The sequence below is a fragment of the Lissotriton helveticus genome, chromosome 1_1 (genome assembly GCF_964261635.1).
Source record: "Lissotriton helveticus chromosome 1_1, aLisHel1.1, whole genome shotgun sequence".
Classification (NCBI taxonomy): domain Eukaryota; kingdom Metazoa; phylum Chordata; class Amphibia; order Caudata; family Salamandridae; genus Lissotriton; species Lissotriton helveticus.
The window spans coordinates 1,737,325,643-1,737,338,486 of NC_136057.1; the positions used below are offsets into that span (position 1 = coordinate 1,737,325,643).

Consider the following 12,844-nt stretch of genomic DNA (forward strand, 5'->3'; position numbering starts at 1 on the left):
AGCCTTTTCAGGGGTCATCTGCTAGGGAAGAGTGGCCTTCTTGCCTGTCCTGCACTTGTCCAAATTTGTCTGAAAGTTCCCTGCAAACGGGTCCTCCGCCCATACATATGAGATATGGATGTTGTCTGTGCATATGTTATTTGTGTGCTAAAGGATGCTTGTGAAGCACATATATGACACAAGTGACTGTAGCCATATTTGGTTTCACTTCATCAGCACGACATTTTAGTGGTACTTAAGACAGAGGTTTGAGGGAGAGCTCGCATAGCAGATATGAATTGCTGAACATTTCACAGATCCTTTTGTAGTGGGTAAGACAAAAAAGTGCTACGAAGAGGAGACAGATGGCCCCTTTGAAGCTAGGGAGTGTTCCCTTGCCGTTCCATGCCCAATGTTTTCTGGAACAGCTACCCCTATTAGGTTAACAAGCAGTTAAGTGGTGAAGCCTTGCTTATCTTTATTCCCTTCTTTTGGATTGTTCCCGGTTCCAATCATCCTGTCTTCCTGCTCACATTTCATGACGAAGATTTAGGTTGGACCAGTCTGAATGGAATAAGCATAAGAGCAGAACTGCCAAGAACCCAACTCAGAAGTGGTCGTTAGAATACCCAACTGCTTTCTGCTATTTTAATATTAAATAAATATAAACTTCTTTATTCAGTTTTTTTTAAAATGAAAAACCATAAAAGAGGCATTGAAAGAAAAACAGAATTACAATAGACATTACAATATTACATAAGATAATGAGATTCACTAAAATTTCATACATATATCAGATGACAGATAGACATCATGTTATTGAATCATATCATTAGTCGGTTCTGGTTAAAAAATACTTGTTATAAATTTTGCCTGTGTTTCATGACACATTTTAAAAAGTTGAGAACAAAGTAACAAACTGTTTCAGATTCAAGCATTTGGAGTCTAAGCATTGCTGGTCTACATTGTTTGATGCCCCAGCTCCTCAGTATAGGAAGTAACCAAATTGATCTATGTGGGCGGTGGAATTTACAAAACATGGTTACATGTAGGTTAGACTGAGTTGATTTTTCATCGCAGGGGCATAAAGAATTATTAGCTTCATTTCCTTTTCTCATGGGAAACGCGACCAGTCTGAAAAAAGTATCTAGCCTAAATCTGGTCATCAACATTCTCTCGTAGGTTGATACCTGTAGTGTCAAATAGGGCTGGATGCCAAACGTTATTTGTACCATATTTGCATGAATGACCGAGATTTTAGACGCTTCAGATGCCATTCGTAGCGTCTCTAGATGGTGGAGGGCTTGTTGTTTTAATGCCTTTTTTGAGAGATCAATTATGGCCTCTGGGTGGGAGTAATATTTCTCAAGTCCAAGATCTCTTAGGAAATTTCTGATATAGGAAAGTCATCTTACTCTGGAAGACTTGTCCAGAGCCATTGTGTCGGCTACGATAGACTGGGTCAGCGCATTTTTCACAGACGTCCAAATGCGCCGCCACAGCATCAGAGGTTGTATCTTGATCAGGTCCTCCAGGTAAGGGATTCCTAACTCTAGATGGGAGGCGTAGATTAAGGTGCCTCTTGGGGTGGCCAATAGGAATCTTAAGAACGCGTTTTCTGCTATCTGAATGGAGCTTGAATCAGTGTGTCCCCAGACACCCGCTCCATACAGCGCAATGGCCTGACATTTGGCGCTATATATTTTCAGTAGCTCTAAAGGGGGCCTTTTCCCCAATCTCTGGGAGAAACTTATCAGAGCCGCTGTTGATCTTTTAAACAGATGGCATCTTGTTTCTACGGCTGCCTTCCATGTCAATCGATCGTCCATCATGATACCAAGGTACGGGTACTTGGTGGTGACCTCGAGTTTGTGATTGTCGAGGTAGATTTCCTTTACTCCTTTTTTCTTCGTACCTGATACCATGACAAACGTTTTCTTGACATTTACCTGGAGATCCAGACCCCCCATGAAGGTTGTATATCTATTCAAGGAGTGCTGGAGCTCTCGGGGAGTACGCGCAAGGATAACCGCGTCATCCGCGTAAAGCAGAGCGGGAATCAGGCGCTGTTTAATGCGCGGGAGGTCCTGGGCCCCCCTCAGCATCTCCTCCTCCAGACCGTTGGTGTAAAATGAGAAAAGGAGGGGGGCCAGGACACAACCTTGCCTGACTCCGCGCTCTACTCCAAACGGGGCCGTCAGCTCGCCCTTGAGTCCGTAGCGCACTCTGGCCGAGGCTCCTGTGTAGAGCTCCCTCAAAAAATCTATGAGAGGGGATTCTACTCCCATGTAGCATAGAACCGACCACAGCTTTGAGTGCGAAACGCAGTCAAAGGCTGCGGAGAGGTCCACGTATACCATGTATATCGTGGTCCCCTTGGCCTGCATGTACTTGCCCATTAACAGGCTAAGATTTAGGGCCTGTTCCACCGTTCCGAAGCCCTCTCGGAATCCGAACTGGAGATCGGAGATGATGCCTCTGTCCTCACACCACTGCAGGAGTCGCTCTAGGATTACTCTCCCCACAACTTTCCCGAGCGAGTCCAGCAGTGAGATGGGACGGTAGCATCTCACGTCTTGTCGGTCCCCCTTTTTAGGTTTTGCCTGGCGAAAAGATGCGCTCTGCGCATCTTTTTCGCGCAGGCGAAATCCTGATGAGAACTGTAGTGTGGCTTTGGGTCGGCCCTCGTCATTCATTGGCTGGCTCCATAAATGGAGCCTAGCCATTGGACGAGGGGCCTGTCCGTCAATGCCGGACCAGAATCTGGTCCGGCATTGCCGGCACTTCTGCGTCTCTCCACCCCCCTTTCCCGCCCCCTCCCGCTTGTTGCCTGATGCTGGCCTCGCAATGGCGCTGCGTCTCTCCTCCCCCTTTCCCGCCCCCTCCCGCTTGTTTCCTGATGCCCGCCTTCCTGCTCCGGCCGTCGTGTGCACAGCCGTTTTGCCCGTGAAAATCACCGCCGCAGCCCCGGGGCCGCGGAGAAGCCGAGGGAACAACCGCTGACGTCACCCGGGAGCCGCGCTGCCATTGGTTCAGGCTGCGGGAGGCTCGCCGGGCGACCTGCGCGGTGATTGGCTGCCTTTTTTCCCTCGGTTTGCGGTGAGTGCTGTGCTCGGGGGTCTGCTTGCGGGTGTTCTGAGATGGCGGGAGGAGACGAGGAGCGGAGGTTTTTTGGGACATTGGGAGGGAGAGCGGGCCGGGTGGTGTAGACGGGTGCGTTTTCTAAAGAGCCGCTCGAGGGTTGAGGCTGCGCAATCGATACCGACTTTAACGGACGGTGCCGAGTGAGAGGGTTCGATGGGCGGCCGGTAAGATGGCGGCGGCTGGTGTCCTCCGGAGTGTAAGGGTCTTCGGGGTCGGCTGGAGGACCGCAGGGCTGCGGAGTTAGCCGTGGCAGGCTGGGTCGTTCTGTGCGTCATCGGGGTGATCGCTCGCGTGGGCCTCGGCGGGAGTGGGGGCGGGGGGCAATCTTGTATAATGTCGACAGCTCCACTTTGGATCTTAACTGAAAAGCCCGGGGTGTGCCCTTATAGTCTCCTCGGGTCAATTCGTGTGAGTGACTGTCGGGTACGTGGCGGAGGGTCGCGGTACTGTGACATGGGAGTCGGGCGGCGGTGACGGGAGGCCGTGTGACGGGCGTGTTTCTGAGGCGGGTATGATGGATAGTTGAACGGTGGCTTCGCGGTGACGGAAGGCCGTGCGACGGGCGGCTCCGTGGTATATGGCGGTACGGAGTATCGTGTGACCGGGGCTGGACCGGAGGGTGGTACGATTGGCGGGTACGGAGGGTAGTGTGACGGGGGTAGGGCTGGAACGGAGTGTAACCGGGTACTGCCGGCCGTGTGACTGGCTGCTCCGAGGTGTAGGGCATGTCATGTGGCTGGAGGTTCCCGGGTATTGCGTCGGGTACGGGGTCGTGTGACTGGCTGCTCCAGGGTAGGGCTGGAACGGAGTGTGACCGGGGGTAGGCTTGGAACGGAGGGTGGTGTGACCGGGGTAGGGCGGGTACGAGGGTCGTGTGGCTGGAGGTTCCGGGGTATTGCGTCGGGTACGGGGGTGGTGTGACCGGGGTAGGGCGTGTGACTGACTGTTCCGGGGTATTGCGGTGGGTCGTGTGACTGGCGGGTCCGGGTGGTCATGATCTGGGCGGGCGGTGTTGTGAGATGTGCAGCCCTGGCTGGCAGGGAAGTGACTGGTACACCAGGGAATGTAGGCGGGGGGGGGGGGGCTCCAAGCCGAGCACGCACCCTCCGACCCACTTCCGCCCTGCACCGGCGGACAAACACGGACCCCGCAGCTGCAGACTGGACCCTGCTCAAGAGCCTCGAAGGCCACGGTCGCTGATGCGTGGACTCACAGGCTGCAGCCTTGGCCCGTGTGACTAATCAATCTGATGGAGATGGACATGTTCATGGAGGCCGCCCTGGGGTATTGTGGCAGTGTGCTGATTCCCTCTCATTCCGCCATCAGACACTGAAGGGGGGAGGGGTGGGAATCGCTTTTCAAGAAAGATATTCACCTAACATTTGCCGTTTGCAGGACTCTTAACGTGATCAGGCAATGTTGGGAGACTGACTGCATCATCGATCACAGTGGTGAATCCCGGACTAGCTACTAAAAAGGACCAATAAAAACATGGACGTGTGTTCGTTGCCTTCAGAGTCAGGACCCCATAAAACACTTGAACAAGTTAAGTTCTCTTGTGTAGGTTTCAGCACCCACCAAGCATGCATCTTTTCGAAAAATGCAATGTTTAGACTCAGTGTCTCGCTTTGTTTGCCCTTGCTATGTAACAGGTTGCCTGTTTCCCATCTTCTACCTGCTTCCACATTTCCCCAGATCCCTTCACCCTAATCATCCTTCATAAATATCCTGACAATCTCGTTGGTCCACCCGTTTGGCTGTCTAAGGCGATTAAAGGGAATAGAAACAGAACGGATATGACTAAAGGGTACTCGATCTGCCATGTTTGTTGTTCAAAATGTGCACACGCCTTTACTAATGCTCATGTTTTCAGGACTGAAACGGCTTCTTTGACAATAAAGAAATAAAAATAAATTGAATTTTTAGCTATTCCAGGTTTGTGTGTATTATGTACTTGAATGTGGCTGGCAATGCCAGTTGATATTAACAGTTTTTTTTCTTTCTTGGTTCCAGCAGCTCTGGTATTTCAGGTCTGCAGAAAAGCAGCGTGTAAAGGGTCAGGTTAAACGCCATTTGAATCCAGTTGTGCACATAGGGGCAGGGGATTCTTCTGGGAGTATTTTCCACATGGATTATTAAAGGTAAAGCACTCTGCTTTCTCGCCCACTCCATCTCATTAGCACCGTCTCAAGTGTTAATTGCAACTTTTTTCTTTTTTGGTTCAATTAGTTGGAATGTATCGCTCCTCCATGAGTCGGTGCACAGGTGTGCCGTCATTAAACTACCACTCTAGTAATCTCGTTGAATAATTTAGTACAAGTTGTCGAGTGCTATTGGAGGCATCTTCCATGATTAACGAACGGAGACAGGTAAAAATAAATCCTCTTTGACCATTCATACTACTGTACACTTACTTGGAAGCTGCTGCAAGCTTTCACTTTTCCCCCCACTCAGTTTTTAGGCTTCAGTTCTTAGCAACATGTAAGGTAAGCACACCCTTCAAAGGCTACATTTACCTGTAAATTAAATGAGATGCTGGAAGCACGAAAGGCTTGAACTGAAACTCCCGAAGCCAGTTGAATGAGTAAAACCTGCCCAGGCCAATTCAAACGTTTACTGCCAAATTATGCAGCAATGCGTTAATTACCTGTAAATTAAATGAGATGCTGGAAGCACGAAAGGCTTGAACTGAAACTCCCGAAGCCAGTTGAATGAGTAAAACCTGCCCAGGCCAATTCAAACGTTTACTTTTATTAAAACATGTCTGCATTGAATGATCTTCAACTGCACCGTATCTGCCATTTTCACAGTGAGTTGTTTTTGCAAATTACATGGCTTTAGAATTACCAATTTTCCCCGCATAATTAATGCTTATTTTAACCCTTAGTTTCTAGATCACAAGGTACTAAAATTGCACCTACAGTTATTCAGCCAAACGCTTTATGGGAAAGTTAGCAGGTCTCCTTTCAGTTGCTTACTAGTGTATTTGGATATTGAACTGCCACGATGCGATCCACCCTTTTCCCAGACAAGTTTGGATTGAATATTATAAAGTTATGCACGTCGTTCTTTTATCTTTTTATTACCATAACCTCTTTTATTGTGCCCCCCCCCCCCTGCAGAAAATCCTTGGCCTTGGCTATTACGTTTGCCGCAGTGCCAGTGTGCATATAGTCTTAGAGCTGCCGTGTTTCCCACTACTCCATGACCTGTAGTTAATGGTTTTCTAGCCCGGTCAAGTTGCCAGTTCGAGCTTTCATTTTAGTGGGTGGGTGGGTGGTCCTACTGTAACCTAGACTAAAGTGGTAGGTAGTAATTCTTGAAGTGGGCAAGGCACCTAGTGGTAGGCGTCCGTTTGCAAAGAGCTGCCTGAAGTTGCTGCCGATGGTACCCGTTCGAGAGCGGAATGACTTGTCAGGAGGACTTCATCAACGATATACTATAGTTTTAAAGCATCCAGAAACACTGCTTGCGTTCAGTGCAGAAATCGAGACGACTAGGCTGCATACGTGGCTATTTGAGGCCCTGGTATGATAGCAAAGTAATCATTACACAGATCCATTTCCACAAAAAATATAACTGGTAGTTGGGGTGATCTTTCAGTCAATCCCGTACCTTAACTAGCCACAGGCATTTTGATCGAATTCAAAGATATAGGTATGGTATCAATGGACAATTAAACTCCAATAAATATCTAATTGCTGTGTTCTGGTACTGTCAGCAATTATAAAAAAATGCACATTTGTGAGCTTCAAAGGGACAAACTGCAAGCGCATGCGGGTTTGAATGTAATCTCATTTGCCTTGGACTATTCAAAACTGAAGCCATTTAATTGAAGCGGTCACGTTTTATTGGTATCGGGGATTTAGTTGAATTTGAAAGTGGCAAGTTTTAATAGATCTTTTTGGGTTACTTTTATGATTCTCTACGCGTACCGTTGCTTCCAGCTGCATTCATGATTATAATATTTTACTATAGTGTGGTGTGGGTTGGAGGTATTGCAAAAACTCGTGTGCCATTTTTAGGTTTTGCTTGGCAATGCGTACGAAGTACGCATGCGCTAGCAAAATCTTATGTCTTACAATGGGGAACAGGGACTCGCCCCCTACTCGCCCCCTGCTCCCATTGGCTAGCTCCATAAATGGAGGCTAGCCATTGGTTGCCGGATCTGTCCGTCAAGGCCGGACCAGATTCGGGGGCGTTCCCGAGATTTTTTCCCTCTCCGCCTCTGCGATGTAGTCATCGCGGCGGTGGGCGGAGTTTCGTTTTTTTAAAATTTGTTTGTTTTTCCCATTACGCGGCCAACCGCCGCTGGAGGAAGTCGAGGTGAGTGCTGCCGTTCCCTCCCCCCTCCCGCTGTCCGTGAGCCCCCCCGCCCACCTCTCATGTCGTCTGTGCCGTTCCGCCCCCTCCCCGTGTATATGTTCCGCTTTCCCCCTTCTCTCAGGTTCAGCATGCCCACCCCGTCATGTCGTCTGTGCCGTTCCGCCCCCTCCCCGTGTGTCCGTTCCGCTTTCCCCCTTCTCTCAGGTTCAGCATGCCCACCCCGTCGTGTCCTTTTATTTGTAGATCATCGTTGTGCCCAATTGTTAGCATCTCCTCACCCCTCCCTCTAAGCTTGATACCGCTATTCACGCCCCACACTTTGTTTGTCACCCCACATCTTCGTCTCTCTCAGAGGTTGTAAACTGCCCCTTTTCTCAGCCTGCCATGCTCTAATTACCGTTTCTCAGGGCCATCCGCACTCCCAGCATGGAATCTCTCCCCCGCTCTCAGCCCGTCGCACCTTGCACCCTAATTCTCGTCATATAAATAATCTCACCCCGCTTTCAGGGATTCACCCATTAATTTCAGATAGTACCCTCTACTCCCTGTATTATTTATTCCTGCTTCAAGTGAACCCCCACCCTCCGTCTACAGCACCCCTATCAGCCTTCTTCTCTTTCTGACCGAGTCCACTTTTAACCCCATCTGCCTGTTGTCTTAACATGTCACCCCTTTCTCCCACCAGTCTCCCACTCTCCTTTGCCCCTTCCATCTGTTTTATACGCCCCACATTTTCAGTCTGTCTTCTGCTTTGCACCCTCCCCCTCCGCCCCCCCTCCCCCTTTCCCACGTTAGTTCCTTCGTGGCTATAACGCCTGGGCGGCACCCCACGACCTAGCACTCACAGGGAGCAGCGTGACGTGTCACAGTGCTGCTTTACTCGATCATTTGTGTTCGTGGTGCGGGAGGACAGGCGTGTACACACAACAAAGTGTCCTGTTACCTGATACTTGCCTTGAGTGCTAACTCGTGAGCAACCTGCTGTCGGGAAGCTCTGCTTGACTCGTGGCCAGCAGAGGTGGCCGGGATTATCTGCCACGATATATTACACCTCTTGCGACAGTAGTATACTGCATTGTGCGTCCCTCAGACCTGGGTAGCCCGTAGCAGTGGGGGCAGGGGGGAGGCGTGCCACCATTATTGTTACATCACCTAAATCATAGGGATTTGGAAAATCCAAGTGTAGCAAAGCCAAGGAAAGCGTTTTCCTTTAGAGCCACGGTCCCTGGTTCGATCCGGGGCATTTGCTAACAGATAACACCTCCGTGGCATCTTTCTGGAAGGGGGGGGGGGGAGTTGGTGTTGTTTACTCATTGCACAGGCCCTATGCATTTTACTCTCTAGGGGCTCGCAGTGTGTGGATGGGGGCTCGCAGCGCGTGGATGGGGACTCGCAGTGTGTGGGGGGGCTCGCAGTGTGAGGGGGTGCTCTGTGTGGGGGGGCTCGCAGTGTGTGGGGGGGCTCTGTGGGTGTGTGTGTGGGGGGCTCTGTGGGTGTGTGTGGGGGGGCTCTGTGTGGGTGTGTGTGGAGGGGCTCTGTGTGGGTGTGTGTGGGGGGGCCCTGTGTGTGTGTGTGTGGGGGGCCCTGTGTGTGTGTGTGTGTGGGGAGGCTCTGTGTGGAGGGGCTCTGTGTGGGGGGCTCTCTGTGGGTGTGTGTGTGTGGCATTTGCGAGAGATTAGGCTATTGCCATTGTAAATGACAATGCCATTTATTTATCTGTTTTCAAAACGAACAAATAAATAAAAAATTTGTCATTTACAATGCCAATAGCTCTAACTTTTACAAAGGCAAAACCGTTGCATTGTAAATGCTTGTTAAAGATAGGGACCATTATAGACTTGGTCCAAGAGTTCAGAACTCCCTCATTAGCAGCAGCAGTGCATACTCTTGTAAGGATGGGTGCCCAGAGGTCCAAGTTATGCTTGAAGAGGTCCACCGGGACCCCATCAGGCCCTGGGGCTTTCCCGCTTTTGCTTGATTTGAGTGCCAATAATAGGTCAGATATATCAAAATGGACGGGGATTGGGTATTGTACTTTAGGAGTCAAGTTATCAGGGCGATCTTGGGTTACATTGTTTTTAAATATTTTGGAAAAATGCGCCACCCACTTATCCTCGTCTACAGCGACTTCGATTTTGGGGGTGTTTGTGTCAGAGAGATAGGGGGCTCTGACAGTGCGCCAAAAAGCCTCGCTGTTTTTTGTGACCGCACTCTTATGTAAATCTTCCCAGAGTTTTTGTTTCAGCTCTTTTGTTCTTTGCTTACGTTCCCCTATATATTGGCGTCTGAGAAGTTGGATTTGTCCCATGTCCCTCGGTTTATGATGTACGGCATGTTTTAATTTAGTGAGGGCTGTGGTGCAAATGTGATTGAACCACCCTTTCTTTCCTGAATTTTTGTTCGTTACTTTGGGTGAAAGTAGTTTGTTGATTTTTGCTAATATTTCTGTGAAATTCTCTAAGACTTCTTCGTGACTAGTTGAAAGGTCCAAACATTTTATTATGTTTGGATAAGTCAGCTCGACCAGTTTTTTTGTGGTTTCACTGGGATTAACTTTTTCCCACTTAATTGTAAAACCATTCTGTTTCCCCACCTCTAGCTTGTTCTGAGCAAGAGTGTTAGCAATTTTGGTGTTTTGAGATTTAAAGTGGGGTAGATAGAGCTCCATCCTCAAAGCAGAATGGTCACTCAATGTGTTAATGATCTGAAAAATTCTGGCTATATCTAGTAGTCCAGAAGACAAGAGAATAAAATCAATAGTGGTTTGGTGACCTCTGCCCACATAGGTCGGATGAAGGGATTTTAAATCCGCCCTTGGCCGATTAGCAATTTGCAAATCTAGTTCAGAAAGCACACTGTTTAGAGCGTTCCCTGCTTTGGTATGGGTAAAGTGTATTAAGGGTATTTCATGTTCATCCACAATCCCACAGCAATGTAGGTTCGCCAGTGGGCATGGATGAAGGTTAAAGTCCCCACCCCATAGTAAGTGAATTGCCCCATGGCTACCTTTCCGTTGGTGAAATAGAGTTATTCTCTCCTGTATGGTTCTCAGGACGATCATAAACTGATCTTCATCTAAGTTATTATACAAGTTGATCAATAAAATGGTCTCCTTGTTGACAAGGGAGAGTGATAGAATATGGTAATTGGGATCCAAGTGGACGATAGAGGCTTTAAAATTTTTCAAAGTGTTTGCTATATACACTATTAGTCCACCTTTGGGCCTACCTATTATAGAACTTACTGCTGAAATAAAAAAGGTTTTAAATCCTGGTATATGGAGCTCTGTTGTAGTTCATGTCTCCTGAAGGCAAATTATTTTGTAAGATTCTAAAAAATGTTGGGCCGTTCCATCCTCAAGCTTTGATCGCAGACCAGCTACGTTCCAGAAGAGGATGGGTATATATATTGGTGATCATTATTTTGCGCTGATATCACTATTTGGTTAGGAGAACTTGTGTTCCGTGTGAGGGGGGATGAATGAGGAGTAATGGGTTCCTCTCCTGTTGGTGGTCAATCGACCATTTCTAGTACACTGAATCTATTGTTCAGCGGGATGTTATACCACGGATCCCATCGAGCTGGATCTCTGTGTGTCATCCTCTGGATGTATGGCCTCGGTTCTTCCCAACCTCCACCCTGGTATCGTTGGCCATAATATCGTGGGCCCACTGAATGCCAAGGATTATCTTGCTCGTGATGTCTAGGACCCCCATAATGGTTGGCGTTTGGGAAATCAGCTTGGCGGGAGAGGGGTGCTCCCCAGGAAGAATCACTATCCTGGGAAAAAACATCTAGTTGCCTAAAAGGATAGAAAAACGAAAGTGGTTTAACATTAATACCACCACTTACATTCGAGTCACCCCAAGAGCAGATATATTCCGCTGTTCGAGGGTCTTCGAAGGTTATCACTATACAATCCCCTGGAATCGTTTTCCTAGTTTTACCCACCCATGGTGTTCTGCGTGCTGACCTAATCCTTCCATGCCAATTAGGAGGCATGGGACGATTGGTCTGCAGCCAGTGTTGTGCCTTATTCATCAGGGACCAACCCGGTTCGACGCCGTGTTCTGCCAGTTCTGGGGCACCCGTCATAACCACCACATAAGGTGAGGCCTCAGGTGGCAGATCGGCTGCGTGTCTAGTATCCCCCGCATTTCTAAAGGTGTTTCTATTTGCTCTTGGAACTGGGGGATTAGAAGCTAGAAATTATGGCCCAGGTGTATTAGAGGTTGTTTTAGTTACAGTCTTATTATCTGCCACTAGATTTGACACAGGTATATTTGGGGCCTGTATGTTATCCTGTAGTCGAGTGACAGGTGTCTTATTTGTCAAATTAGGGGTGATGTTAGTTTTCGACACATTAGAAGTTGTAGTATGGGAGGCACTCCTTTGTACACTAGTTGCTTTCGAGGTCGTATTCGTGGGCTTTAAGGGGGGTTGTTTTTTATTGTTAGTTGTCCCTGTTTTTTGGGCTCCAGAAGTTTGATTGTGATGTTGGAATGTGATAAGCTTTGATAGCTGCAACTCAATCTGTGCTAGCCTTTGTTCTATTGGTAGTAAAGAAAGTTTAAGTAGGTCAGCAATCTTGTTTAACAGCTCAGGAGTAGCGGTGTCACATTGTCCCTTACTAATTGATATGGGGGCCTGAGTATCAAGATTAATAGGAGTAAGGGATTTGTGATCGTTATGATGGATTAGCACGGTAACCACTAAGTGTTCTGTTCTAGGGGGCACTACCTGTAGGGGACTAGGTATTTGATCTAGTAGCTCAGGGGTAGAAATAATTTGATCGTTTTTCCTCTTGCTTATTGCACCCTCCCTCTTTCCCCTTGCTTGGATTTTTTCTGCGGAGGAAATCCACACATGCGCGGTTCGGACGGCCCCCAGCCGTCCTCCGCACATGCCCACCATGACGCCAGACAGCCGGGGGCCGTCTGACGCACGGAAGATGATAAAGATGGGACAGAAACTTCGGATATCTTTGTTTATAACCAAAATCTCTATACCAGTGCGATCAAGAAACTCTTTGAGCTACAGTTGGGGTAGCCAACGTATGTGTGGTGTGTGTGTCCACCCCCACAGCATAAGCAATTAGAGACACACTGAAGCCGGAGGATGTATTTAGACTCCAAAGAGGCAAGTCTCACCATGTACATCTAGCACCAGGGAGCATCTCCATGATAAAGGACCTCCAATTTAGGGTGATCAGATGTTGTGATCAAAAAACCAGGACATTTCACAAAAAAATAGACGAAGGCCTACAATTGACAACAATAAAGTGGCAAAGAATGACAGCCCTCATCCCCACAGAAACATAGAAGAGGCACTAAGAAAATAAATAAAATGTAATTTTTAAAACAAGCATCATACCTGTTAATTAAATTGTTTACTC

General features: G+C 48.2%; 1 protein-coding gene across 5 annotated transcripts in view; it reads right to left on the bottom strand.

Annotated features, from left to right (window-relative positions):
- DHPS (deoxyhypusine synthase) overlaps nt 1–12,844 on the bottom strand; it is a 352,040-nt gene that overhangs the window by 66,615 nt on the left and 272,581 nt on the right. The window lies entirely within an intron of this gene.